General features: G+C 31.5%; 1 long non-coding RNA gene across 1 annotated transcript; it reads right to left on the reverse strand.

The window, feature by feature from the left end:
- Positions 1 to 4,469: 4,469 nt before the first annotated feature.
- Positions 4,470 to 8,277, reverse strand: LOC149798519 (uncharacterized). Its single transcript, XR_016420976.1, has 2 exons — positions 8,156 to 8,277; positions 4,470 to 6,326 (listed from the first exon to the last, which is right to left on the reverse strand). It is a non-coding gene; the product is annotated as an uncharacterized LOC149798519 (long non-coding RNA).
- Between the last annotated feature and the right edge of the window lie 24 nt (positions 8,278 to 8,301).

Genomic DNA, 8,301 nt, shown 5'->3' on the forward strand with positions numbered 1-8,301 from the left:
CGTTCGTGTTTTTCTAAATTTTAATGCGTGTTTTATTTACCCATTGGACACTCATTTGTGGTCGCATCCTCCCTGCTGCAGTAATGTGTGAGTAATTAAATCATTATTATATCAGTCTCTCAACCAAAGATTTTATCAAGACCTATACGATACCGTGACCGAGGACAATGCGAATTTATTGCTATAAATCCGTGTAGGGTACCTTGTGCTTCTAAAAAGACGATTTTCAACTTAATCATTTCCATATCCCCTGAATACTAAGTCTAACGAATATTTCGCACAGTAGGTGTATCGACTCCATTAAACAGAAACAAAATATTACGGCTATCTCTGATCACTTGATGTATTTGTGTATATCGTTGAGTAACATATATAACATCAGTATTTTTATGTCTGCCTCGAGAAAATATCTGAGCTGGATTTGATTGTTTGTCCAGCATTACATCATCGTATACTACGAGATTAATAACAAATCCATCGAGGTCATCTACTGATGGGGCATTATCAATACTGGTGATAAAATTAATAATATCATTACCATCCTCATCGAACAATTTTGCATTTTCATTGCAATCTCTAAGTGCATTGTAGCATCTCTGATCATCTACGGATGGTGCTACCAAATATAACTTATCCCACTTGAGCCATCTCATTATCAAATTAAGCAGTACTTGTGTTTTATCCGATCTGGATGGGCCTGTTATTATCATTCTGATGGAATTCGGTAATGCTGGAATATGTTTTACTGGCTCCTTTTTTTGTGTCGCTGAAAAATCAATGATATCCGTGTTGTAGAAATATAATAAATAATGTGAATTTATATTGTGTTCGATGCAAAGCATCTGCCCCCACAAGTGGATTAACAATAATAATAACAAAATATAAAAAGGATGCACTTACAGGTAAATGTGTAAAATGTGGTACAAAAAATATAAATTTATCTTCCTGACACAGTCAGGACACAAAATGTCTTGTGGTGATATAGCCGCTTCATTAGGAAAATTACCAGGAGCTCCATGGGCCAAGTATCCAGGAGAAAAACATTTTTTCTGGACATAATCACTGTGGTCCTGGAACTCGACTTGATATCCGACTTGAGCGAGATCAACCATGACATGGAGATTATCCAGTAAACTCAATATATAAAAAACTAAACAAGTACTAGAAAAATTATTCCACAACTGAGAAGGAATATTTGGTTTTAATATTGGCCTTGAAACATTTTAAGTGTATATATGTTTATTTCTTTCTCCGGTTGTTGTATTCAGTGATCACAATTTGCTTTACTTTCATAAAAAAAAATGAAAAACAAAAGTCATGGGTTGTTGAAGTGGGGTTTAATGTTGCAAAAATATGACATTAGACACAGCAGGTGAAAAGATAATAAGATTGCAGATTCACTCTCATGGGTGTAGAGGTACTATATTGCTTTATTTTGAATATATTTTGTGTAATTAAGCTGAGTGTCACTCATATTTTGCTATGAAATTATAATTATTATAATATCGTATGTATATCTGACAAATATCTAAAAGGCTTTATTGTTTAAATCTTTCTTTTTTTATAATGATGGAGGTGTTTTGTATATTTAGCATTTTAAGGTCAGTCTAAAGTTCCAAGAGGGTTTTCCATTCAAATGCTTCATATTCTTTTACAATGCAGATCATGTAAAAATGTGTATAAATACAAATTTGATAAATAATTCATTTCTGTCTCTGGCAATCAAAATGTTGTTGAAATCAGACATGTTGGGAGAGGACTTATTTATTTAAAATATTCATTGGAATTACTAAAGTGCTCATTAACTGTTGGGTTAATGCTTTTAGATTTCTATGAACTCATTAACTGTTGGGTTAATACATTTAGATTTTTATGAACTCATTAACTGTTGGGTTAATATGTTTAGATTTTTATGAACTCATTAACTGTTGGGTTAATAAATTTAGATTTTTACAAACTCATTCAAATACATTCTGGATTGCATCTTTCTTGCTATATCAGGACATCTGAGATTATAGGAATTCATTCGTAACATTCTACATATTTGGACTTGTGATTAGACATTTAGGATTATATGGAATTTAATTCACAATATTGTAAGTATCTCTCGAATTTTTACTTTATAAGAAATATATTACTTGTTGAATTGACTTATTTCCTCCTGTTACATATTTTAAGACCTAGAGTTGTAACACTTGTAAACATTTTCCAAGTTGCCAAAATGTGTTCAGCACTAATTGGTACTAAAATTTTAACGTATTAATGAAGTTTAATTTAATTTACTGATGGATGTCAGAATACATGTAAAAAGTTATGGATCTTTTAAATCTTATATATATATATATATATATATATATATATATATATATATATATATATATATATATACACACACACACACACACACACATATGTACAGTAAAACCGGTCTTGAGAGACCTCTGCAATCAGAGACCACCTGTTTTGAGAGACCAAGATCTCCATGCACATATTTATTGATTATATAGTGTTATTACCTGTTATGAGAGACCACGTCTTGAAGAGACCCATATCTTGTGGCAGAAGAGGTGGTCTTTCAAGACAGGTTCTACTGTACTTACTGACATATATGCAGTAAATAGTGTGCTGGTTTCTTGTTCATTTAGAAGGTGCACAACTCCTTCCCTATTCAAATAATTTACATTCATTTTGTGACAAATCTTTTTTGGGGGGTGGGTAGGTTTTGTGGTACATAAGACAGAACATTTTACCTTTTGCCCAAGACATATGCATACTTCACTGAATAGCGTGTCTATCAATGTTATGCCTTCCTTGCTTGACAACTGAGAACAAGATCTTGCAAAGCAACTTTTGATCATGTATGTTGTATTTGTTTTTCAATGTATAATATAATCACAGTTAACTTAATGTCTTTTTTAATTTTGTTTTTTATTTCCTGAGACGTCACTTACTATCAAGCTATAAAACCAGTAATCTAAGCAGGCTGTTCATGTATACACTGTTGTTTAACTGTTCCTTTTTAATTCCTTTTCCCTGTTTTTGTGGCCAATACATGTACATGTTTACCGGTAGTTCCTTTATTTTCTATATCTGCTGTTGTTGTTTGTTTTTTTTTTGGGGGGGGGTGCTATTTTTTGTTTTGGTCATTGTTGGTCTTTTGATATCTTGTTTGTGTTTTTTTTTTCTTCCACATCTGCCACATTCTAAAATGTCTTTCAAAAACTCTGACTTTTTATGATACTTGATTTTATTATTGACACATTCTTTTTCGGTTATTTCTTTACTTGCATGCCATTTTCTACTGGTTTCCAACATTTAAACAAGACACTATATCATTTCCATTTTATCATAAACTTACTTCCTGCTGTTCATTCTTTAAAAACAACCCATGTTATACTCTAATATTTTGTAAAAAAAAATTATAATGTTAAAAGTAGTTACTTTAAACTTCTATTTTTTGCTCACTTTCCTATTTTGCTTCAGCAATAGTAATCTTGAAATCAGGTTTCATTCCAAAACCATCAAATTGTTTTTATAGTATAAATCATGTTTTTATACATTAATTGGATGCAATACTGGATCAGCTGAAGAACTTTATTAGTAACTGATCAGGAATCGCTCCAATGAGTCTTAATTCAATTCCAGCTGGACTCCAAATTCAAGTTGTTCACTCTTTTTTTCAAAGGATCATGTGTGATTTCTGGTGGGAATTCGATTTTTTTAATTTGATTATGAATGCATTGTACCAAAACAAATTGCCATTGGGAATGGTGTCAAACCAAGGAAAATCATTCTGTATAAATAACATTTATTTTCAAAATGTCCAATATGTGAAATATCGTTCCAACTGGTTTCAACATGTACACAAAAATATCTGTGTATTATGTCACTGTTTTTTGTTTTGCTGATTAGTCTGGTTCCCCGAGTGATATTTAATAGTATAATGCCAAGTCGTGAGACAAACTAGCAGGGAACTAGACTAACTGTTCATACATCACCAAACAAGATTCCTTTTTTTTAAAAAACAAGCAACATTTATTTTGTTAGGCAATCGTCTACGTCGAAACTAAATTTTTGTATTGTTCAGTTAGTACAATAATGATGTCGTGATTTCATTGGAAGTAACAGTAAAACTTCTTATCATCCCTGAGGATATCTCTAAGTGCCAGTTCATGATCTGTATGATCTGTATCTGTAAAAACAAGCTCTATATTTTACAAAGTATTCGTTTGGCTTGGTTGCCCATTTATCTTTCATCACAGCCATGAATGAGTCAGTTAATTTAAGGTAGTTTATGTAAGATACACAATAACATTTTAACAGTGTTCGATTAATTAAATGAAGTTAGTTCACCCAACTTACGACCAGGGCCGCGACATTTTAAGTTTGTAGGATTTGCGTAACCTTTTAACTTTTCTTTTATTCTACCTCCTTTATTTGATTAAAAAGACATAATTAACATCATAACACAAAGGATACAGCTTTTAATTCAGTGCAACAATACAACAAATACTTCTGCAAGTCAGTTATCAAAACACAGTTTGCACTTAATTAGATTCTCTGAGAAATACTAGCGGACATAGCTGTTACGGTAGATTGACACATTTTACATTTAAATACACATTGCATTTATGATGATTACACTTAAGAGGAACTAAGAGATAAAATTCAGACACAAATTTCACTAATAAAAATTATTTAATTGGTATTTAAATATTAATGTACTGCCTACACTAGGTCTAAGCGACATTTTCATTGATCAAAATTTAATTTTGGTGTACTAAGAATGTCATCTGGAAAGAAAATGTAACCAATTATAAAGAAAATGTAACCAATTATATGACTTCTTATTAAAAATTGATAATTTCAAAATGTTGATTAAAATTTCCAGATCCTATCTACCATTTTCGACTATAAAATGAGCCATATATCAACGTTTCAGTGACCAATTTTGATTGCGATTTTCTTCCAGTTAAAGAAATAGGGATCAATTTTTTAACTTTATTTTCTGGTTTAAAAAAAAAGGGAAACACACCTGACCATGCGTTATAAGCGGGTTCACGAGTTATCAGGATGTGAGTTATCGAATGGTGTATGAATAAACAGAATTTTCATTCGTACTCTATGGAGATTCGAACCTGGGTCTGCAGGTAAATGGCACCCATCACCTTGCCTGTAAGCAATGACTCCTGCTATATCATCTCAACCATGCACACATCATCCAAAAATTGATGCTACAGTGCCAGTGCTATAGGCATCCATGCATAGCAGAAACAGCCATATGTTGACCTAGTAATTAATTATCATCTGTATAACACACCCATATGTTGACCTAGTAATTAATTATCATCTGTACACCACACCCATATGTTGACCAAGTAATTAATTATCATCTGTACACCACACCCATATGCTGACCTAGTAATTAATTATCATCTGTACAACACACCCGTATGTTGACCTAGTAATTAATTATCATCTGTACAACACACCCATATAAAGACCTAGTAATTAATTATCATCTGTACACCACACCTATTTGTTGACCTAGTAATTAATTATCAGCTGTACACCACACCCATATGTTAACCAAGTAATTAATTATCAGCTGTACACCACACCCATATGCTGACCTAGTAATTAATTATCATCTGTACACAATCATTCTGGACCCCTAATACAGAAACCAAGGTTTGCTAGTTCAACACAACTTTCAAAATGTTATAAAACTTTTAAATCATATATTTTGGAAATTTCATGTCTGATAGGTCAAAGTCTGAAATCCTTTTTTAAATCATTTAAATGTTTCAATTTTAAACAAATTTTAAATTTTGGTCATGAAGAAATGGTGTGTGCCAAAATATAGACCTACTGGAGCATTTGGAAAAACTTCAATTTGTATGCATAAAAATTTCAAAGGAAAGCAATAAAATTGTAAATAAAGTTCAAAACTCATTTTAACTAATAAAAACATATATAAATATCAATGGACAATAATATTCACCTTCAAATATCTAAATATATCAACTGGTTACCTATGTACATAAGCACAGTTGTGGAGACATCAATCAGAAACGGGTTATTTGTCTCTTTTTTGGGTTACTACTTTGGGCAATTATAATAAGTACATTGCACAAATCCAATTAAGTAAATGACTTCTGAAATGTCAATGACTAAATAACCTTCTAATAAAAATGGTTCTGGCAATATTTTAATAAAACAGCAATCTTTACAACCCCTCTTTTGTATGCTTCTAAAATTTTATATGGATAAATCACACTGTCTCCTGCATACTTGACATCCTACCATTCTTTGTAGCCTGGAACCTGCAATAAATATAAAAGATAAATAACTTTCATTCTCATTAGAATATCCCTGGATTGTCATAAACTCTGCTTTTTAACTAATTTTATTAAAATCATAGTCCAATCATCTATTGATAATTTCTACATATGCACTATAACAGGGTTGATGCCCAGTTCCAGCTGGGAAAATGTGTCATTTAATCATACATCTTTTCCTTCATCTTGAATATTTTGTCTGGGTTTTTATTTCAGACATGAAGGGTTTTACATTGTGATTATCTGATATGGTGACATAAATTCCCAAAAATTAGCATCGTCCTTATTTTTTCTTGGTCACCACCATAAATAATAAAAATAAAGTATTTGGTACTTAAAATACATTATTTTATCTATTATCCATTTCAGACATTTAGTAGTGAAATATACTTATAAAACAGCTAGATAAATGGCGTTGTTGACATTGTGACGTATACAAATGGGCGTAGCAGAGAAACCATAGAAGTGGCAATTAAGGTAAACAGAAATAATTTCAGAGGATAAACAAATGTACACCATAAAGAATGGGACATTCTATTATTGGATTCTAAAGTAATGACTATACAGATGAGAATTACTGAATAGGTGTATCAAAATCAGCAGGGTGACAGGTACAAACAAACGAGAGAGTGCGCAAATAGATGTTTAAATTGTTTGGACCTCTTGCCTTCTGCTCTATCCACTGACTGAGTTGGTATAAGTGTAAAAGGGACTGGACCTTTTCGTGAAAAGGATATGCCATCTGTGTAAAGGGTCGAGGATGTTTTTACTAACAGTTTTAATCAATATTTTTGTTTCGCAAATGAAATTATTTTGCATAGTAACTCATTTTACATAGCATTTAATATATCTTTTTAACATTAAGTGTTAAAAATGGTAACTTTTCACTAATCCACTTTCATGTTAAGGGCTAACCATCTGCAAAATAGACCCCGTATGTATTTAGTAACAGTTTTGATCAATATTTCTATTTCACAAATGAAATTAATTTGTATTATAACTCATTTTATATTTAACATTTCTTTTCAAGAAAAAATGTTCAAAATTGGTCCTTTTTGCAAAATGGACTTACACTCTGCAAAAAGGACCCAATATGTTTTTACCAAGAGTTTAATCAATATTTTTATTTCATGAATGAAATTAATATGTGTATTTAATGAAACAGTATTGTATACAGATTGATTTCCTTTAATCCAATATTACAGTAACCTCAAAAATTGTCTATCACAAAACAGACATGAACTCTGGATTGTGCTGTTTGCAGATTTTCCTGGTAATATTGTAAATTATTTAGATAATACTAAAATACTAAAAAAATAAGATACATTAGTCAAAAGAAATAATCGGAGGTGGGGAGTGGGTTGGTAGACATACATTTGCCAGAAAGTAAGTGGACTTTAAAACTACTTTTAAAGTTGTCCTGGTCATTTTTCAGATTTATTGTAACCTGCATTTACATAATCTTATTTGTCATCCTGGAAAGTCATGCATTTCATTGAAAAGAAATTAGGATAACGGTAATCATTGTTAGTCTACAGTAACAACTGTGTAGTGAGGTATGAAACTATGGTTGAGAGCTATTGTATTGTTATGTTTAATGGATTTGTGCATTTATTATGTTCTGCCTCACCAGTAAATCTTTTATCATCTCATGTTTTATTTCTTATCTGGCTGCAGACATCGTAGCGATATGACTGAAAAATCGCTAAAGCTACGTTAAAAATCTAAATCACGCACACACACACTGCACTGGCCCATACTTTTCATAATTAATAATTTCTTTTGTGACGAGTCCCTGTTAATGTTATCAGTACCTGATTATTCATTATGCACTGCAGCCAGATACACACATAACCGTCTATTTCACAGAATAAATTATTGCCTTTAAATCAGGACCAAGAACGTCTTGATCTACATGTCAATGCTCACTACCAACAAAATAGAGGATGCAATGGAAAAG

The sequence above is a fragment of the Sinohyriopsis cumingii genome, chromosome 5 (genome assembly GCF_028554795.1).
Source record: "Sinohyriopsis cumingii isolate HCF-2022 chromosome 5, ASM2855479v2, whole genome shotgun sequence".
Classification (NCBI taxonomy): Eukaryota; Metazoa; Mollusca; class Bivalvia; order Unionida; family Unionidae; genus Sinohyriopsis; species Sinohyriopsis cumingii.